General features: G+C 39.9%; 1 protein-coding gene across 8 annotated transcripts in view; it reads right to left on the bottom strand.

Annotated features, from left to right (window-relative positions):
• LOC109406167 (protein grainyhead) overlaps positions 1-21,218 on the bottom strand; it is an 827,965-nt gene extending 806,747 nt beyond the window's left edge. For 3 of the 8 annotated variants that reach the window (XM_062852840.1, XM_062852838.1, XM_062852839.1), the window contains exon 1: positions 20,286-21,213. The gene's annotated coding sequence lies outside the window, so the exon portion shown is untranslated. Of the gene's footprint in view, positions 1-20,285 lie in introns of all 8 variants that reach the window. The other 5 variants (XM_062852842.1, XM_062852845.1, XM_062852841.1 and 2 more) reach the window with 5 other exon arrangements.
• Between the last annotated feature and the right edge of the window lie 1,665 nt (positions 21,219-22,883).

Genomic DNA, 22,883 nt, shown 5'->3' with positions numbered 1-22,883 from the left:
CGCGTGTAAAGAATTATCTTCTACGTGGTCCGACTACACGCGCTCGGCATCGTGTACGACGATGAGCGCAGGAAAGCAGGAGAAAGTACAGTAATTATAGCAATAATTACACGTCTTGCTGTTTCAGTGGTTTATTACATTCTAAGTCAGTCTAATGTCAAACCTAATCTGTATCCTAAGTCAATGCCTACTATAGCCTACTACAACGGTGTAAGATCTACCACATTGCATCAAATTTTAATCTTGCTATTTGTTTTGCCTGAAGTGGTAGCACCAGAATAAAATTTGATGTATTTTTGTAATGGTCATGTTTTAATTTATGTTTTGTTTTTAACAGCTAATAAACCTTTTTGTTTCAGGAGGATTCAGCTAATTTTATTGTATAATACCATGTTTTAAAAAATAGTAACTGTAACGAGCGTATCACTTATGCCTTATTCAGTATATATACTACTATATATACTTAGGGCCGATTTCTTCACCCGGGCTTAAATTTTAAACCAGGCTTAGCAAAATTTTAAGCCGGGCTTAACTTTTTTTCGATTTCTTCACCTCGGCTTAACCACTAAACCCGGTTTAACAAAGCTACGGTTTACGTTAAGTGTGGCTTATTTTAAGCGGTGCTCTGAGGTGGCTTAGCAGCGCTAAGCCAGGCTTAAGCCGCAAATTGAAGAGTTTGGGTTTCTTCACCTGCTTCATGGATAATTTTTTGAAACAGCAGAAAATATTTTTAATAAAACATGTACACTTAGGAACGATACAATTGTAACACGTTTTGATGGAGGCGATGATGAAGAAAATGATAATCTACAGCCGGCGCGTCGTCAATATAAAATATTCAACATCGGTTTTTGGGACAATCAAGTTTTTACATTAGATTGAAAGTCTTCAAAAAGGCACCGTGTTGATAGTTTTGGAGTCATCCTGATTTGGAAGTCGAAAGTACATTTGTATTGAAGTTTCTATTTATTTTTATCCGGTCCTTCCATAATTTCAGGTCACAATCTGTCACAATAAACATATTTTTGTCTTCTATGGTTCAAGAGATATTATTTTATTAACAAGCAAGCTTACGATGGCACTCAAAAAAAAATCTTTTAATAACTTTTCATGCACTAATTTTTTACAAAAATTTAGTTCAAAGCACGTTAAGCCCATCTAATATTCAACATTTTGGCTCATAATTCTAAATATAAAAAGTATTACTCGTGGTGTACTTCTAAACTTGACTTAATTTGAATACCTAATAGGATGACGTTGGATATTATCGGCAGGTTTGTTCTCTTCGTCGTGGGGGGTCGGCCAAAATGCATGAAACATGACCATATCATTCAGCTTACTTTGGAAAGATTTGAGGCCAACTTTGAGTTCAAAAGGTTTCAAAAAACCTGACGAAGAGAACAAAACTGCCGAAAAAACGTAAGTTCCCCTATCTAAAAATGACGCAAGTGGATTTTATATATCTTTTTGCAAGTCAGCACTATGAAATTTGATTTATATTTGTCGTATCGCAACGGACTAGTTTTTCGTATTACCTAATACCAAACAATTGCAACAGTTGATTCATAATGCAACTGATTTCGGTTGTATTATGAATCATAATGCAATTGTTTGATCCACAACCAGAGCTGTCACGGCAAGAGCTTGCCAAATTGTCACTGTTATAGTACAGCTTGCTTGAACAAAATTTAGTGTCTAGCATGATGGATCACATGACCGTTCCCACCGAACCACCGCGAAGTACGATAGTATACTGATAAAAATGATCATATTCTAGTGGGCCAAGTTCTTGGACATATTCTGAGTAGATATCTAATCAACATTTCCTCCCCATCCCCGCTGATCGTAAGGACCTGGGCAGGTGTCGAGAGTTCGTTAGATGAAAGGTTTGTCAAGTCCCAGGCAACTTTTCTGGCGCATTAAACTTCTCTATCGACAGGGATCCCCAGGATCCCTCAGTTCAAGATTTTAAACATCGAAAAATGGTCTGGACTCTGGAGCATCTCACGACAAACACATTTTCAAAAACTCACTATCGAAATGCAACTCTAACAGGGCGATAATGGAGATTATTTATTCGAAGGCGATTCTTGATATCAAAACATAAAATCAACATTGCAACGTCTGTTAGGCTGCGGCCAGAGTGGATGCGTCACGCGGCGCGACGCGGTGCGGCGCGTTTTTGACGCGGTTTCCAACGCGACTTGATAGCCAGAGTGAATGCGGTGCAACGCGTCTGTTCGTAAAGTAAACTGAAAAGTTTTCATAATTTTCGTCACCTTTGCACATGAGTACATGTTATCCGATGAAAAATTTCCAAGAGATATGTGATTATTGTGCTCAACCTAAAATTAAAAATAAATCATTTATCTAAATTTACCCTCAAATGCTATTTACTTCAGATGATTCAGAAGAGATATACATTTGGGACAATGGTGATTCCCTAACCTCAAATCTACCCGTCCTACAGGTACAAATTTTGAAATTTTATGAACAAGTGAGCTTGTAGTCAGAGTTACCACAGGGTTGTATACGTAAAAAATGGCGCCCCTTGGTTTATTTTTCAACAGCAAGGCAATGGAACAAGTTTGTTAACTCAAAAATAGTGTATTTTTATTTTGAAACTATTTTTTAAGCTTACACCCTAGTAGAATACTTTGAGATAGTAAAATAAACGAGAAATGTATCAACCCTTTTTGTGCATGAAACATGGGTAGGGCTAATGTGAAAGCTCTGCTTGTAATGGGTGTAGAATGACAGAGATTTCGATTATTTCCGTTAAGTCTTTAGTCATAAATTTGAAGAAATTACTGATTTTGTTTCGCATATAGGTGAAAAGTGAGTTTACGAGACGCCACCGTATAATAAACATGTGGTATTATTCATGTTAATATTTTTTTATATTCACATTTGAATACATTTGAAAAAACAATTTCGTAAAATTAACGTCATGGTTTGGTAAAAACGAACGAAATCCACACAAAAATACAAAATTCTCCGCGCGAACCGCGTGACTTCCGCATCAAAAACAGTGCATGCACTGTTTTGTCGTGCGTCGCGCGGCTAAACGCTTTCCGCTTCGCATCGTTCCGCGCGCACTCTGGCGTGTTATGATTGTTTTCCTTGTATTCCAATGAACGGAGTTCTGCCGCGCGTCGACGCGCGACCTGTCAAATGCCGCATTGCACCGCGCCGCGCCGCGTGACGCGTCCACTCTGGCCGGCACCTTATGCAATGTGGCACTCCAATTTTGTACAATGGAAGGCAAATTCGAGCTCCAAAAGTTGTGGAACTATCATATGGAGTAAGTAAATCGAAGATCTTCGATACTAGCGTAACTGGCGATACTGGCTAAAATATCAACAGTCTAGGTAGATCATCATGATTAATTTCCTTCTGCATCCGAAAAATTTACCGAGCGATTTCGCTTTCCATGCTCAAATTTCAGAGTTTGTTTTGTTGTTGTTACTCCATACTGCATATAACGGGCATTTCAAAATATCGGCGGCTTAAAATGACGTTTCCATTGGAAAGTCACTGGAATGATATGGGAAAATTCGTTAAGCTTGGCTTAGCGTAAGCCACCGCCTTCATTTGCTAAGCCGGTGTGAAGAAATGCAAATATTTAAACCAGGCTTAAGAATCTGGCTTAACTTTAAGTGTGGTTTAAGATAAACCAGGCTTACGTCGTTAAGCCGGGTAGGTGAAGAAATCGGCCCTTAATCCTTTATTCTCTTTTCAGTGAAGAATCTTACCACCATTCCTGGCGCACTAATCAATATTTTTTAGCAAATCACCGTATACATCACCATATTGATACATGCGAACATGTTTAAATATCTATATCGTTATCTGGAAGCGTTTGGTACGGGAGGTCCACGCTTCCATCTTTCCCCTCGATTTCAAGGTGTAGAATGTTTTCAAATATTATGTTGAAATCTTTCTATCCCTTGAAATCTTCTCTGCGGTACATGCTGCGCAGTTGGCCTGGCAGTTAGACAAGAAAAATGATAGACTTGAAAAGTTTTCATTTTCCAAGATGCATTCAAGTAATGGCTGCGTTAGTGTGAGATTAGATTAGATTAGATTAGATTAGTATCTATGCCATCTGATAAAGGGAATATTCTAAAGAATCCCAGGATGATTTTCTAAACGAATTGATTGAGAAACAACTGCCAAATCTTTGAAACGCTTCTAAAGGAGTCCTTGAGAAAAACTTCTGGAGGATTCTATAGTGTATTTTCCAATGAAAACTCTGAAAAAATTTCTAAAGAAACCCACGAAAGATTCCCTAGAAAAAAAAAAACATTGAGAAACTTTGGAAGAAATCGCTGAACGAATTGCTAGAAGAACCATTTAAATAAATTTTCAGATAAATCTCTGACTAGGGTCTCCAGTTAGCCTAGTAGTTAAGGCTATGGATCGCCAATCCGGAGACGGCGGGTTCGATTCCCGTTCCGGTCGGGAAAATTTTCTCGACTCCCTGGGCATAGTGTATCATTGTACTTGCCTCACAATATACTAATTCATGCAATGGCTGGCAAAGAAAGCCCTCCAATTAATAACTGTGGAAGTGCTCAAAGAACACTAAGTTGGAGAGAGGCAGGCCAAGTTCCAGTGAGAACGTCGAGCCATACAGAAGAAAAAGAAGAAGAAGAAATCTCTGATTTTTTGAAGAAATCCTCGAGGAATTTCTGCAGGATTTTTTTACCAGAATACGTGACGGAAATCCTTAAGGAGTGAAAAGTTTTCTAATGGTAAACTTGAAGAAATTTCTCGGAAAATTTTTAGACTAAATTCTGTAAAAAAATCCCTAAAAACTTCCTGAAAGCCTATTTTGAATATTTAAAAAATCCTGTAGGACATTTGGAAATGGATGCGGAGAAATTAAAAAAAAAAACTAGGTGAGATTATTCATAGAAATCCTCCTAGTAATTTCTGAAGGAATCTGTATAAGAGTTTCTGAAGGAATTCCGGGAGAAACTTCTGAAGAAGTGCATGGAGGATTTTTTGAAGAAATCCATAGTAAATGTTCCAAAATCTTTCGTGAGCCTAAGCTTGTGAAATTTTTCGGAAGAGTTCTTAGAGAAACTATTACGGCAATTTCAAAATAAATCCTTAGAGATTTTTTAATGGTCGGTGAAGGAATTCCTGTGCTCAACTCGATTATCCAGGGTTCGATTATCAGGTAAAAATGCCTCGACTATCCAGAAAACAAATAAGGTATTGCTTTGTTTTCACAATTCTAGAATGCGGTATGTCGAAAGATATAGCAAGTGTCAAGTATAACACTAATAAGTAAAATTCCATTCTCAAAACTATGATAGTAATGATATAATCCATTAAATTTAATTTCTAGAACGTCATACTAGTTAGCATCTATGTTTAACGAGCTGTTGTTGATTGATTTAGTCACCCCGGATAATCGAGTCCAACCTGAATTCTGTGAGAAATTCCTGAAGAAATTCTTGAAGGAATTCATGTTAGATTTTTGCGAAACTACCTGCATTTCTGAAGAAAATCTTGTAGAAACTTCTAAGGACGCTTTGAGGAAAATTGTCAAATGAATTCTTGGCGGATTTTTTGAAAGAATCCATGAACATTCATAATGTTAAAACCAAAGCTGGGATTAATAATAATAAATCCGCCTCTCACTTAGTTTTAGCACTGTGTTGGTTGAGTCAGCATTCGCCGAAATCACACATCATTCAATCAATCCGAAAATTATCTTTAAAGTGCGAATCATCCATTCACGGCTAGTTTCCTCAGGTTTCCGCCAATTCGGCACAAACTTTGTGTTATTATTACCGATGTCGTCGCCATTATTCGACCACAGACTGTGCACAGTGATACCGTTGATGCCCCGAGGGTACTTTGACTTCCCGCAAATTTCGCGATTGCCGTTCCACTCGAGATTTTCGATTGCCTGACGACGACGACGACAACGATCGTCGACGACAGCTGATGACGCAAAAGTGCTTCGCCATCTTCACCCATTAGGAGAAGAAAAAGGTAACAACAGCGCTTCGTCATTAGTGGGCACAGCAGCAGCACGGGCGGCGTTGACTGTTGCCGGTCATTCAGATGTGTTCGGCATCAAACGTTTCTGCCACCACCACCGCTGGATCGCTCTCGGAGTCAGAATCACGTGCACGTTCGACTGGATTTTGGACTGGACCGACCGGACCGAGAAGGGGTTGTTTGCAAGCTACCTATAGCTGCCCAGACTGGTTACACTGGTTACCCCGCACATGGAGTAACTGAGTAGTATTGTGTGGAAGCGTCATCAAAGGGGCAGGTTATGGGGATGCTGTTGGATGCTGTTTGTCGTCATGACCCGGTCCTGGTGCTTTGACCGGTTCGAAACAATACGCTGGCGCAGGCTCGCGATCACCGGTAGCTGAAAGTGGGCAGTGTTGTTGTGGTAGACAGTAGTATTGTTCTTCAAAACAAACCGGCGGCAAGCAAGCATAAAGTGACGATTTCAATCCTCCCCAGGCTGTTTACTGAGGTCAGTGTGATAAAATGTTTTTTTTTCTGATTTGCCCTTGCGATTTCCACAGAAACTCCTGCAATGATTACCGAGAGTTTCTCCTAGGATTTCTTTTAGGATTTTCCTATGAACTTGTCTAGGAATCCTTAAAAAATTCTCGATATATTCTTCTAGAGAACTGTTTATGGATTCTTCTAGGAAATCCATAAATGATTTCTATGCAAATATTTCAAGGACTCCGCCAGGGGTTCAATACCAATTGTTCTCAAAGTTTCAAAGAAAATTGTCCAGCGATGTCTTTAAGGATCTTTTCAGTGATTGCTCTAAACATACCCGCAGAGGTTCCTTTAAGGTTTAAGATTTCTCTAAAGATACCTACATGGTTTGTTCCTCCATGGATACCTACCTTTTTGGATTTTTCTATGAATTCATCGTGGAATTTTTTCAGAAATCCATCGAAAAATTCTCCTAGGGATCGCTTTAGCGATTCTTGGGGGTCTATGAATATATATCCACGCAATCTCGAGATATTTTGATATTTAATTCATGATATTCAGGTTTAAGCGACAAAGACGTCTTGTTACAAGTTCGTTTCACCCATGTATTAAAATGCAAAAAAAAATAGGTGTGAAACTATAAGTTCAAAATGCCAAATGCACATTACAATCAACCATTACTCAAATGCCGGTCACTGGGGTCAACCAAAAACACCGCAGCAGATACCACATCACCAACATCGACCAACACTATCATCTGGCCATCAACAAAGCCGCCAACAGCCTCCCATATCCCTCTGAGATGCGTTGCATTGTGATTCCCAACAAAGTGTCCACCCAGAAGGCACCAAAGGGAACAAAAGGGAGAACCGAAATTGTTTATGGTAGAAATGTCATGACATTTCATTAAAAGAAAAAAGAAACCTCTTCACAGTCGTCACATACCACGGTCACATTCACCCGCGCTGCGCCGCTCGCTCACTCGCTCGCCAGGAGCATCTCGATTTATTCGGCATCCACAGCTATCTCGCGGTATCGAACAGTCACCACACCAACACACCTATTTCTTGTTGGTATTCTCGTTCATCTCGCGCCGTCGCGATGTCGTTGTTGGCCGGCTGCTGAGAACGGAAGGTCAGGAGGTGTGGTGCTTTGGCGAGGGTGGCCCGGGGTGGACAACGAACGAACACGGATGGAAGCACCGCGAGCGAACATCTCCTCGATCAGTCCCGGTTGGGTTTGTGTTTTGTGTACACGGTGAACTGAGCTGAGTTCAGTGACGATTGTGGGGATGGGCTATACGAAATACTTACATCGATTTTAACAATGATCAGTAACTACTCTTAATGAATGGGGGTGGGGGCGTGTTTAAATGGACATGTTTAGAAAACACTCAATTTCGATAGTGTAAGCAATGCGATAATTAAAATGTTCTCTCCATACCTCCTTACCTTACCTTATTGATCAGGCTAAGGCCGGGGTGGCCTCTGCTGTACATAGTAGCCGCCTCCATTCCACTCGGTCCATGGCTATTTGTCTCCAGTTCCGCACTCTGCGTAGGGTCCGCAGGTCGTCCTCCACTCGATCGATGTACCTAGCTCGCTGCACACCACGTCTTCTTGAACCGGTCGGATAACTCTCGAGAACCGTTTTAGTCGGGTTGCTATCCCACATCCTGTTGACGTGACCCGCCCACCGTAGCCTCCCGATTTTCGCGGTGTGGACGATGGTTGTTTCACCCAGCAGCTGATGCAGCTCGTGGTTCATTCGCCTTCTCCAAGTCCCGTCTTCCATCTGCACTCCGCCGTAGATGGTACGCAACACCTTCCGTACGAAAACTTCAAGGGCGCGTTGGTCCTCTGCACATAGGGTCCATATTTCGTGCCCATAGAGGACGACCGGTCTAATCAGCGTTTTGTAGATAGTTAACTTCGTGTTACGGCGAACTTTGTTCGATCGTAGAGTTCTGCGGAGTCCAAAGTAAGCACGATTTCCTGCCACAATGCGCCTCTGAATTTCTCTGCTGGTGTCGTTGTCGGCGGTCACCAGTGAGCCCAAGTACACGAATTCTTCAACCGCCTCGATTTCATCACCGTCGATATGAATTCGGGCAGGCGGGTGCGGTGAGGCCCTTTGCCATCATGTACTTTGTCTTCGACACATTAATGACTAATCCGATTCGCCTGGCTTCACTCTTTAGTCGGATGTACGTTTCCGCCATCGTCTCAAATTTACGAGCAATAATATCAATATCATCGGCGAAACCAAGCAGCTGAACGGACTTCGTGAGAATCGTCCCACTCGTGTTTATCCCCGCTCTCCTAATTACACCCTCCAAAGCAATGTTGAACAGCAAGCACGAAAGACCATCACCTTGCCGTAACCCTCTGCGAAATTCGAAGGGACTCGAGAGTGTCCCTGATACTCGAACTACGCACATCACTCGGTCCATCGTCGCCTTGATCAATTGTATCAGTTTATCCGGGAATCCGTATTCGTGCATAATCTGCCATAGCTGTTCTCGATCGATTGTATCATACGCCGATTTGAAATCGATGAACAAGTGATGTGTGGGCACGTTGTATTCGCGGCATTTCTGCAACACCTGGTGGATGGCGAACATCTGGTCCGTTGTAGCGCGTTCACCTATAAATCCAGCCTGATATTGCCCCACAAACTCTCTTGCAATCGGTGATAGACGGCGGCATAAAATTTGAGAGAGTATCTTGCCATACCTCCATAATACTTATTGACTTCAAGTAAGGTACGCTTTGGAGCCGGAAGAATCATATATGACAGAAAACTGTCTTCAGCAAAGTTATTGCAAGTTGAGTCCTCTATTGAAGGAAAAATGGAAATATTTGCATCCGAGCTTTATTGACAACCTAGAATCTTCTAGAACATCCTGAACACCATGAAGTTTGGAAAAAACGGAATAATTGGTATAACGGTTGTTCCAAAAGCTGAATTTGGATATGGGTAACGTTAAAACGTATTCATTCAACCGTCGTCAAGAATATCAGAAGTTGTTTTATATTCTGGGATGTTCTAGGTGTTCCAAACTGTCCTAGAGCGAAGGCCTTCAAATAAGCAAGGATAAGTTTGTGTTTTCGCCATTAATAAAAGCATTGCATAATCTGCTGGGATCCGTGAAGCTCATGACATTAACGAAGTCATTTATAGACACTATAAGGATATTCCAGGTCATCCAAATTACCTTGGAGTTCAGAACTTCAGGTCTACACTCGTAACAACAGCCATATCTGTTATACTGAGTAACGTTGCATAATCAACCGTGGTTACCGCAATGGGAACGAACCTGATATGGTGGTTAAATCATCTGACTATCACGCAGAGGATCTGGAATCGAATCGCACTCCCGACAAACTCACACAATGTGAGTTCTTCCTTCGGAAGGGAAGTAAAACGTGGGTTCCAAAATGGACTAGCCTAGGGCTAAAATCTCGTTAATACAGAAAGAAAAAAAAACGTGGTTACTGAAGTAATCTGAAGTCTACTTGTTTATCATAAACCTTTGGGACATTCAAGGTCGTCCAAACTATTCTATAATAAAGTCCTTCAAATCTACAAGAATAACTTTATGTGTTTTAGCCGTAAATTATAATTTGCTGGGATCCCTGAAGCTCTTAAAATCTCAAAAGCCATTCAGAGACACTATAGGGATATTTAAGGTTAGCCAAACTACCTTGGAGCTCAGAACTTCAGATTTTCACTCGTAACAATAGCCAGATCTGTTATACTGAGTAACACTGCATGATCAACCACGGTGAATGGACCAACCTGAAGTCTACACGAAAAAAAACTCCCTGTCATGGCAACGGGAACAAACGGGAACTATGCATAGCAACGATAACAACAATAAGAAATGTACACCGTGAACTAGATGTCACGTTTTCCAGAACGTCCATATTGACAGCTGGAACTAGTTCCAGTTCACGGTGTATATTAGCTTGTTCTCATATTTGCGTTTGTTTGTTCACGTTTATCAGAACGGTTTTCTGAGCTGATAACTATATATTATTATGAAGCTTTGGGACACTGAGGGTCGTCTAAACTGTCTTATAATAAAGTCCTTCAAATCCTCATCAACGCCATCGAAAAAAACAACCGACAAACCAACAATAGGGGAGCAACGCCCAAAATGCCAAGATGGGGTAAAATGGTCCAACTCATAAAATCATTCCTGAATTAGACTTGTTCATTACTATAGGTGAATGGTGTCAAGATACGTTTGCAATAAACATTCTTCTAGAAACTAGGCCACCAATCCTACGTAATATCTTCTGATTTCCCAATGAAAATTGGCATCTTCCGGTTTTTCGGGCATGCAATTAAGGTTTTCGGGTGATTTTATTGCCAGCCATGTGTCTCTAAAGAGATTGAGGTACAAATGGAGGCGCATGGTTGTTGATGGATACGCTATCCATGTTAGGGGTCATTCAAATATGACGGACCATGCATCGTTTAACGGAGAGGAGGTAAAGGGAGTCGAAAATACCCGAAAACTATTGGACGTAATTTTTGAATGTTTTCATGAAGTGGCATCTTACCCCGCGGCAGATGGCCTCTTTGCACCACTTCAATTTTACGAACTAGTTTTTAAAATCGCTAAAAATCAATGAAAATACATTAGATTAGTGAATAATTTTGTTGAAGTATCGAACAAATATTGTCTAGTTGCTGTTACTACTTACTTTGGAAGCTTAACAAATGAGGCTATTTATCATTGAAAACAATGAAAGTTTGAAAAATGACATCTTTTCCCACTTTCCCCTACCGTCGTTAGGGGTGACAATGGGTCAGAGGGGCGAGGTTGGGTCATAACATCATCTGAAATGCCAGGTGATCTTGTAGGTCACCTGAGCATTTCACAATACTTCCAAAATAGGCCGGTAATGAAAATGATTAAAGACTGGATGAAACCTGTGGAGAACCATGATGTTCCTTACACGTTGCACTAAACAACTCGTGCAGATTGGGAAGTCGGAGATCCCACTGTTCGTCAAGGATCAATCAAATTCTATACAGATGGCTCAAAAGTTGGAATAAAAACGGGAGCAGGAATCTAAGGCCCTGGAATACAAACATCAGTGGTGATGGGACACTATCCTACGGTGCTTCAAGCAGAGATTCTTGCTATTTTAAAATGCGCAAATATCTGCCTTGAGAGAAAATACAGATATGCAAATATTTGTATTTTCTCGATAGTCAAGCTGCACTAAAAGCATTGTGCGCTTACAAATGTACTTCAAAGCTTGTCTGGGAATGTATTCTTTCACTGCGCAGGCTGTGCCAAGGGAACTCAGTAAACTTATACTGGGTTTCAGGTCACTGCGGCATTGAAGGTAATGAAATGGCAGACGAGCTTGCTAAAAGTGGTTCCAATTTGTTGGTCCAGAACCATTCTGCGGTATATCAAACTGTACAATTAAAATGGACCTGAAATGCTGGGCTGAGCAGAGGGTGATATCCAATTGGATGGATGTCAAAAATTGCAATCAGTCAAAACGATTTATAACACCAAATGCTTATAAAATCAAAAAGCTCTTAGAGCTCAACAAGAGAGCTCTATGTACATACACTGGCCTAGTAACTGGACACTGCCCGAGCAGGTATCACTTGAAAAATATTGGCCATATTCAGAGTGATATCTGTCGTTTCTGTAATACGGAACGTGAAACCTCGGAACATCTGCTTTGCAGTTGTGGTGCTTTATACACGCGCAGGCAAAGATAACTAAATAGTGGTTGCTTGCAACACAGTGAGATCTGGTCCGCAGAACCTGGGAAGGTCTTGGGGTTTATTAATTCCATTGCACCTGACTGGGAGACGACGCTTCGTGGCAGAAGCTGATTACTTGACACATGGTAATTAGCTGGCTAGATGCGAATATCAAAACGGGACATGCCACAAAAGTTCAGCTTATTGGACACAGTGGCGAAAAAAGCGTGAAAATAAGGACTTTTTAAAATTCCACTTTCAAGGCTCGATGAAACATCACATGTTTAGGTGGATTGATAATTTTTAGAATCTCAAACTCAAAGCCATCATATAGGTATTGTGTTGTTTATTTTAGTGAATGCGTTCAGTTCATTTCTGTGTGGAATGGGCTTAAAGCTTCTGCTCCCTAATGGGGTGGAGATGCGCGAAAGAATTTCTCTTATTAGACATCTTTTCATACAGAAAAGTGGTCGGTTGTGTGCGAAAGTTAGTGTTTATTGATTGATTGTCAGATCACATCACCAACCATAAATTACTCCTAGACCTGACAATGTACCCTACCCTACAAACAAAAATTCTTTCCCAAGACAATCGTGGAGAGACTGGGATTCCTCTCTTAACAACGGTTGTCTTACTTACTCTCTTAACAACGGTTGTCTCTTAACAACGGTTGTCTTACTAATATTCCCTTCCCTCTTCGGGGACCGTAAGGACGGGACCAGCGCCGTTATTGACATTATTAAAATTGTGAGTTCTCGAACTGTGCACATTAAGAATAGTAACCCAGCCAGCAATTTCATTGCTGTATCGAAATTACAACTGAAATAGTCACACATATATAGCACCAAAGATATCGTATTCAATGCACGAAACAGGCATATACATACTAAAGTGGAGGCCATATCGAAACATATATACGATTACTGCCTTGCCAAGTTGGAAGTAGAGAGTTCAAAGTGAATGGGATGAAACGAATAAAAACTAGCATGATACGGTGCGAGACTTGTGGTGGGAGAGCTGTTGTTGTTGTGCATTGAGTGGCACCAAAAGTGGTTCCTTGCAAGAAGTGTGGAATTCACATCATTGTTGGAATCTATACATCACTTATTATTAGCCATCTGCTGTCTAGTTTGCTGTATATAAATAGTATGAAAACCTACAAATTTGGTTGAAATTATTGCTACCATAGATGGCATGTGTCAACAACACAACAACGAATTTGTGATGAATATATTTTTTTCTTTCCTCCATCATACAAATATGTCCATTTACGATTTCCGAGATTAAAATTCGACTATTAAAGGTGCAGTAACAATCATATGCGACTGTAAAAATGAATATACAATTTCTACGATTTAGTTCACTTCATATACGACAGATCGATTTAGTAGATTTATATACGATTTAAAGCGACAGTTTTCACGATGCAAAGAAATCACATATACGATGCTACCGAACTTGAAGCTTGACACTCAGAACGTATGATTGTTTACGAATCTATCCGATTCTGTGCGATCCTACCTATAGTATCTAGCACCTTTTATGATCGGAGACGACTATACGAAACGAATTCGAAATTGGAATTTCATTTGGCATAAAATGCGATTTGACGCAATCATTGTCAACAAATATACATATTATTAAACAATTCTGATTCAATCTATGAAAACATACGATTTTTTCCACACAATAATTTACGATACGTGGTTGGCTGGGAAGCTTGTCCCAAGCCCTATTCATTGGTTCCTTGTGCAGTTTCAATTGCTCTCAAGATTGCTCTGGTCAATCACGGAGTAGCAACTACGAATTGTGCGGTCATCTATGCTCATACTCATGCTCTCTTCCGTAAACCCTCGCATTGTTCCGCTTGAGGAAAAACTTTAACTTTTAATGAAGGTTACCGTTTGTTTACAACGTTATCAACAAATAGATACATAGCAGTTGTCAAAATGAGGCATAATCTTTTTTATACATAGCCTCAAAGGTGTACTCATAATTAACGATACAGCCCTTACTGAAATATTTTTTTTTCTTCTTTTTTTATTCTGGGATTTCCTGCCGTAGGCAGGTTCATCCCGGAAATCTTACTGAAATAGTCTTATGTATATGGCGATGGCACAAATATCCAAAATAGAGGATAACGTGCCTCTGGAGCTGGTCTTCTGATATCGGATGCTTGATACCTTATACAGGGATATTTCAAATGCGTTTCAGGGGGCTTTTGTGGATTTCATGTGGTTTTATAAGGATTCCAAAAGGTTTCGCAGGTCTTTATAGTAGCTCCTAGGAGTTACAAGTGAGCTCCTGGGGAAATCAGAGAAGTTACAGAGGGTCTCAAGAAAAGACGTTTTAAAACGTTTCAGAGAATTTCGTGGGGGTTTAGGGAACTTTAGAGAGCTTCAGAAGAGTTTAAAAAAACAGCCCCCTGGTTCATGAATCACGTGGTCATTTCTTTACACTCTAATACCCCCACCCCTCTGCGTGGTCTTTGGTTCATACAAAAATTATAAATGTGTATGGAGCATGGTCTTTGACTAAACCACCACCAGTTGTAACTTTTTTAAAAGTGCATTAAAAAATCTGAAATTTTTACTGTAAGTTGATCAACTAGTTGTGTATCAATGGTCCAAATTTGGGAAAGATCGAGCTATTCTGCATAAAGTTAGAAATATTCTAGAAAAAGTCATAATTATCCAATAGCCAACTTTGAGCTGTTATATCTCCGGATTCAATGAACCAATTGCAATGAAATTTTGAGCGTTTATGCCCGTCCCGATCATTTTGTCTATCCCCTGTAATTAAAATTCAGCGAGAAATCATGCACATAAAGGGAATGCTAGAGCTAGTGCACTTTTACATTATATGTCATGTAAAATTACATTACCATCGTGTAAATTTTCTCCAACCATCGCGTAAACCATCATGGACACTAACCAGTTACGCGACTATTAGCGGAAATTCACACGAACGTAACGTAATTTTACATGATATCTGATGTAAATATGCAATAACTCTAGCATTCCCTTTATGTGCATGATTTTTCGCTGAATTTTACATGAATATTTGTTTCTGTGTAGTATTTCTGGGGCTGTAAAAAAGTTTGAAAAAAAAGGATTTTTGTGGGTTTAACAGAAGTTCCTGGGGACTTAAAATAAAGCATTAGGTCGTAAATTAACACCTACTCAGAAAAAGAGACCTTAGAGTTTGTTGGTAAAAAAAGCTTTCGAATACATATGTAGTGTTAAGTTCTCTCGAACATGAGCTTTTACTACATGTTTGTAGTCGGAACTGTCAAAACAAATATTTTTCCCGTAATGCTGAAGGTTCTTACTGCAAGCTTGTGGTTTCGTGAAAACGTAGAAAATTCTTCCGGATGATTATTCGAAAAGCAAGTTAAATCAAGAAGCAATACCATGCTGGATGAATAAAAGCTGGGCTCTTAGATTTAGCAGATATTTACAACAAGCTGACAAGCTGATTCAGATATGATACTGCATATTCCATGTGAGTGCGGATGAATTCGAAAGTTAAAATCCATCTAGAAATTCCGAAACATGATGTTTTTTTTTTTCAGAAGTTCCTCCAGGGCTTCTTTCTGTATCTTCACTAGAAATACCTCGTGAATGTATCGCAGGATTTCTTGAAAGATTCATTCCGTATTTTTTTCACATTATTTTTCTTGGTATTCCTTTTTAAATTTTCTACCTTATGTTAGACTTCGCGAAAGAAGGCCTATACGGAGGATCAAAACGTTAGATGAAAAAGCATTTATCCTGAAAGCAAGGATTACTTTTCTGGATTCCTACCAACATTTTTCCTAGATTGGAATATTTTTTTCCAGGATTCTTCCTTGTGAATATTCCAGTACTCCTGGAAGCATTTTCGTGGGGTTTCTAGCAGGATTTATCCCCGCAAATGTTGTCACAGGGTTTCTCCTGTAGTCTATCTCAGGATTCCTTTTGGAAAAAGTTGCTCTCGGTACTTCTTTCAGGAAAAAATCTTTCCGATGTTGGTCCTGGGATATCTCTCAGAGTTTTTCTGAATTCACACTGGATTTTCTACCGTTTCTATTTTGTACAGATTTTCTTGGAATTTTTCTCGGAGCTCTTTTCGAATTCCCTATCAGAAATTGTTCCAAGATACTAGATGCTCCTTTTAAGTTAATTTGAGTAGTTACTCGGAGCTCTGGCACAAATTTTTCCATGAGTTTATCTTCGGAGTGTCTCCCAGGGTAACTTACAAAATACCTTGTTGGAAATTAACGAAGGAATATCTGAAGGAATTCCAGTGAAAATTTGCAAAAAACTGCGCAAACTTTTTGAAGAAATCTCGAGAGGAACTGGGATATCTCGAGAAGATGTTCTGGGAGTAATCTGAGGAGAAAATAAGAAGGAAATATAACAAGGAATTCTGAAAACCTGGATGATAAATAACAGGAGGAACTACGGGTGAAATCAAACGTGGAAATCCAAGATAAATACCGGAAAACTCTCAGGAATTAATCACTAGAAGAACTTTTGCATAAAATCCCGAGAAAAACTTTTGTGAAACTATCCTACTAAAGGAGGAAACTCTGGAAGAAATCCCGGGGGGTACATACTCTAGCAGATACCCCTTGAAAAACTCCTGCTGAAATCCCAGGAATAACTATCAGAAATCCCAACTGAACACCAAAAATATTTCGGAATGTAGTATTTATGGTAGAAAATACGTTAAAACCTCTGTAAAAATAACTTGGGGAAACTAAAAATAACTTTTTAAAATTTAAGGACGAACTCGCGGGAAGAATTCTGCGAGAAACTGGGGAGTGTGTCAAAGGAGGAATTGCGGTAGAAAACCAACGATGAACATAACAACATCCAAAGCCGGAGAACAGGCATCCAAGTTCAATTTTAAAACTGTGATAGGAATTAAATGGTCATATGGCCGATGTAATTACTGAATTTGCTTTTCTGATTTTTGTGTGTGTTGGGATATCATTGTAAGTGGACAAATTTAAGCAATATCAATTTCATCCAATTCACAAAAAAAATCTGGGAATATTCTTTTACCGATTTTTTTTCTTTTTTATGGGTTTTCAGTTGGAGCTGCGTAACAGCTTGTTTGTAAAGGCTGAACCTATTATTCAAATTTCATCTCTACAAAGACCAATGTTTAGAAGGAATTGGCTTCTTCTTCTTCTTTATGGCTCTACGTCCCCACTGGGACTTGGCCTGCCTCGCTTCAACTTAGTGTTCTTTGAGCACTTCCACAGTTATTAATTGAAGGGCTTTCTTTGTCTGCCATTGCATGAATTTGTATATTGTGAGGCAAGTACAATGATACACTATGCCCAAGGAGTCGACAAAATTTTCCCGACCGGAACGGAAATCGAACCCACGATCCATAACCTTAACCAATAGGCTAACTGGAGACTCAACAAGCCTAATTTCAAAACTGTGTAAGAAATTTAATGATCTGTAGAATTACTAAACTTTTGTTCTGTTTTGTGAGAGTGTTGGGCTATTATTGTAGGTGAAAATGTCAAAGCAATTGCACGCAATCAGCCTAAAAGAAATCTGGAAAAAAAAAATCTAGGAATATTCCTTAACCGATTCTTTTTTTTTACATTCGAAAGAGTTTTGTACCCTCATAGGCATAGCGAAAGTAGGCGCCACAATAGTTACGGAACAAACAAAAGAAAAGCTTCACACCACTTAACGAAAAAGCTATTTCTTGTAAGTAGCACTATGGGAAAAGTATTCTCAAAAATAGGGTTTATAAATTATGAAATTGTTTTTGAAAATATTTTAGATTCCATGAAGAAGGTTAAATGAGTATAACCGAAACATCGGATGTAGGAGCAAAACAGATTTTTGTTAACCACTAAGACTGCCAGAGCCAAGATATTCCTATCAAGTTTTGTAGAAAGTTCTTGGAAGAATTCAGTGATTATGTGGAATCTCTTAGATAATAAATGTTGTACATTTTCCTACCAATTTTTACCTAAATTTTGAGGATAAGTAAATAGTAAAATAGTAAATAAAGATTATAAATTTGGAAAAACCTGTAGGTTTTAGAAAAAATTCAGGGAATTTTGATAATTTCAAAACTCCATCTGTAAATTAATTTTGAATACATTCTCCTTTGAAAGGCAGAAATGTCCGAAAATTTCAGTAGAAAGTTCTAATAAAATTTATCTGGAATTCATTCATGTCTCAGTAGCTTTGATGTGGTTTCGATAAAATTTTTAGGGAGTACTTCAATGCATCCCATGGAGGAGTTGTTGGAATAATGGCAAAAGCAACGATGACGAAGTTTCCATGAATTAAATAAGGTACATCTGAACAAGATTAAACGGGTGGGACAACTGACCCGATTCGCTTGATAAGTTTGTAGTACACTGAAACCTCCATTTAAGTCGATGCATGGCTGATCGAAAATAATTTTTACCGTACAGGCAATGACTAAACTATACAGTTTTATATTTTTTGACAATTCTCCTTTGTCATGCGAAGTGTTGAAAAATATAAAAGTCTACAGTTTTATCATTGCCTGCATGGTAAAAATTATTTTCGATCAGCCATGCATCGACTTAAATGGAGGTTTTAGTGTTATATGTCTTATTGAAAATCTTCGAGAAATTGTTAGGGGATTATCAAAAGCATGTGCTGCCCAACTAACAATTATAGCTGAATAACAGCTTATTCAGCTATAATTTTGAAAATCCAGCTTAAGAGCGCTTTATTCATCTGTTGTACAGCAACAATATTTGTGGAGGAATTCCGCGATTGATTGATATTAGAGTCCCTAGAAAAAATTCTGGCATTGCTAGATATAAGATTAAAAACAATTCCTAGTACAATACCCAAAGGGATTCCAGAAGAAATACTTTATAATCATAACAACAACTTTGCGAATATTTATGAATTCTTTACGGAATATATAAAGCAAGTCATGCCAATAACATGTTTTTTTTTCTCATGTACAACAACATAACCATAGGCAAACAAAACATATAGTACAATAATTAATAATCTGAAAAACGAATTATTCATGATAGTATTGTGGTTAAAAAGGAAAAAAAAAAAGATTTGTGACTTTCGCAAACTAAAACAACCAAAATAAGCAGCAACGAAAACTGTGCTACTTATTGAAAAAGGTCACAAGAACGATAAAATCAAGCCGTCAATTATTCCAAAACATAAACAAAGCTCCAAATCTAGTTCGAAACTCTATCCAATTGAGTAGTAATTTGCGCAAGATCGCCCCTTCCTTGTCGCCCATCCTGCGAACGACAACGGATCCATGTGAGTTTGATCCGCGAGCGTGCCAGGTCACACTCACACCATCATACAAAAGAGTTGTTGTTGTTGTTTTTATTATTGCTGGTCGCAACTTTGATTGCCTTCCGCGCAGGCTGCCGAGGCAAACCCATGAACGATGGGACAACGAACAGCAGGTATTCTCGAAGTCATAAATACACGATTTAAAGTCAATTTACAGATAACCAAAGACACCAGCCAGCAGCACGCACGCACACCCATACATTAGCATACATGCTGCAGCACCAGCAATCGGTTGGTTGGTTGGTTCGCTCGGATGGCAACCAGAGATCATCGCGAGGAGATCGTTTTTCTTGTTGTGGAGCCGATTTCTGGGGGACCCTTGAGATTACCGCGGGGGCTTCTCATGGTGGTTTTTTGAATAATTTATTGGGTGAAGTTTTGAACAAATGGCCTTGCGTGCGATCGCAATTCTCGCGTTGACTTAAGACTAGGACTTAGCTGCATATATTTGAGTTTGATCTCTCTGTATGGTTTTTATCCTTGTGTCGCTTTATCCGCCCACGGTTTTTTTGCATTATTACTCTTTCGAGGCCTCAGTTGAACGTATTGCTGGAAACATACATGGTCGTAATCTTAGCGGATTGCTACATGAACCGCCTTTAAGATTTGCACAACTTTGTCACAACCTTTCTTCTTCGTTAGAAAACATGGAATGCTCTTCGGAACGACCATCGAAACATGACACTGGATTTAAATCACTCCATCGACAGAGATATAGCACCTTACCTCTCTCTCTCGTTCTCACTTCTTCTTCCTGCCTTGGCAGAGCACACACCAGGTTGTAAATACAACACACCAAACGCAACAAGGTAGCGCACCTTCAGCGAACCCTCCTGAAGAGAGATCCCTTTACGTTCACAACCGGGCACTTCTGGTCGACAACGTTCGTCGCTGGTCGTCGAATTGAAATCCCACACGCGCAAAGATTCGCACCGCCGAACACTTCCGGATGTTGTCACCGCGGTTCGAAACCGACTCGGATCCGTTCCCGTTTCCGCCCGTCCGAAGGATTCTGCGCGCCAACAAACCGCCACTGAACCAACTTAATCACAAAAACCCCGAAAAAATCGACAAAAATCCTCTAGATTTTAGCAGGTGTCCGCTTCGAACTAAACTACTACCAGCTCTAGGTTTCTTAGCAACTGCGCACCGATCGGACCCGAGCAGCGATCAGCGACGTACGTATACGCGATCGTCGTTCCTTCCCGGTCTCACTTGCACAAGCACCGAAAGAGACAGTCACCGAATGGAAGAACGCTTGTGTCCGATCGTTGCCCAAGTTGGTGTAGGTAAGCGACGACACGATCGACCTGCAAAGGAATGGCCGCTGCTGCTGTTGCTGCTGCAGGGTCTCCAATTTGACTTAAGTCAGCCTGACCCGTCCGTGTGTGTCGATGTGTGCGTATGCTTAAGTCGCCCTGCGGGACTTACTGGCAAGGCTGTGATTGTAGGTATATTATGATGGTGACGGCGCGCAAAGCCAGAGCTGAATGTTGTTGTCTGCCACGGACGGGCGACCGATCGATGGCGATCGTATGGTATGGTGAAGGTGGTTTGCGTGCGTTCACGCTGACAACACTTAAGAGCTTTTCAGCCACAAGAGTGACTTGACTCCAAGAAGTCGACGCTTTGGAGGAAAAGAGTTTCTTTATTATATTATGGTTTGGATCTTTTGTTACTGTTCGTGTGTGGATAGCGGAAAGGTTTGCAATCGAACAGTAAATCTTTATTAACTTCTAAATAAGTTGTTGAAGAATGTAAAATCAGATGTCATGCCATGTATTTAAAATAAATGTGTTGTAGCATTCTGTTCCTCTAAAGAACCTTTCGGTTAAAACTGCATACAATGGCTTATGAAAGTTGTGAATGAATATTCTATAAATGTACTTTGTTATCATGGGGTCTCCAGTTAGCCTAAGTGGTTAAGGCTATGGATCGCCAATCCGGAGACGGCAGGACCGATACCCGATCTGGTCGGCATAGTGTACACTGAAACCCCAATTTACGCTCAAAGCGGGGAGAGCTGGTCGTCAGTTTTATAGTTAGTTTGTGAAGATCGAAATCACAAAGTTTCCAACCTATGAAAAGGTTATGAGTTATTCAATTACAATTAATAATTTAGCAGTTTTGCTAAGTTCAGTGGTTCCAACCTACGGTCATGGGCCAAGCGAATTTCTCAAGAATCAAAGGTGTGAGCAAGGATGGGAACACTCACTTGCAAAAAGTTACACTCACTTGCTCTTTTCTCAGCTCAGAAGCATGCTATCAAGAAATGATGTATGGACGACCATTGCCTTGTGGTTTCGTCTAAAAGTTTGCCAAATAGAGTAAAGGTCGCACACGCCTTCTGAAGTCGTGTAGGAGCTGAGAAGGCAACTCTCCACTAGGTGAATGAAAATTACACTCACCTCGTGGAGAGTTACTTTCACAACTCTGTCACGACTTTGGTATGCGTGTGTGACCTTTACTCTATTCGGCAAACTTTGAGGCAAAACCACACCACAAAAGTTGTTCATACATCTTTTCTTGATTGCACGCCTCTGAGCTGAGAAAACAGCAAGTGAGTGTAACTCTTTGCAAGTGAGTGTTCCTGTCATTGGGTGTGAGGATAAAGTGAAAAGGTTTTTCGAATTCTGCACTTCAGGGAGTATGTACTTATCACAATGTTGTTGTATTGCATCAATCAGTAGTTTCCAATCTATGGTCACGGGCCACGTGAATATCTCAAGATCCGAAAGTGCCAGGAAGAAAAGCCGATGTTTTACGGATTGATCATCTTAAGGATCAGTATCTCTAATATTGATATGTTGAAATATCAGTGGTTTCCAATCTATGGTCACGGGCCACGTGAAAATCTCAAGATCCGAAAGCGCTAGGAAGAAAAGGTAATGATTTACGGATAAAACATCTTGAGGATCAGTATCCCTAATATAGATATTAGTGTGGGTCGTCAGAACCATTTTCTCAGATCAAAGCTTTTTTGGTTCCGCTTCGGGTCCTGAGTATCTGTGCAAAATTTGAACACGATCGGTTGCGTCTACACTTTGCGCATTGCAATTTAAATTTGTATGGGATTTTGTATGGGAAAACATACATTTTTGCATTTTTGTCAGAAGTTGAAAAAGTTTGTCTGAAACTTTTTAACCGATACTGTAAAATAATAGCCTAGGATGTTCTGAAAAATAGTTATCACCAACGAACCGCATGCATGTGTTTATGTTTTAACATGTAAAGGAATAACAATAGCAACAAAATCATGCTGTTTCGTCAAGCAATGCCGACGCTATAACTTTTTTCATAAGTATAAGATTACTTCGCGGTCTT

The sequence above is a fragment of the Aedes albopictus genome, chromosome 2 (genome assembly GCF_035046485.1).
Source record: "Aedes albopictus strain Foshan chromosome 2, AalbF5, whole genome shotgun sequence".
NCBI classification, from domain to species: Eukaryota; Metazoa; Arthropoda; class Insecta; order Diptera; family Culicidae; genus Aedes; species Aedes albopictus.
Note: the sequence above shows the minus strand (reverse complement) of the source record. Positions and strands in the feature narration are given on the sequence as shown.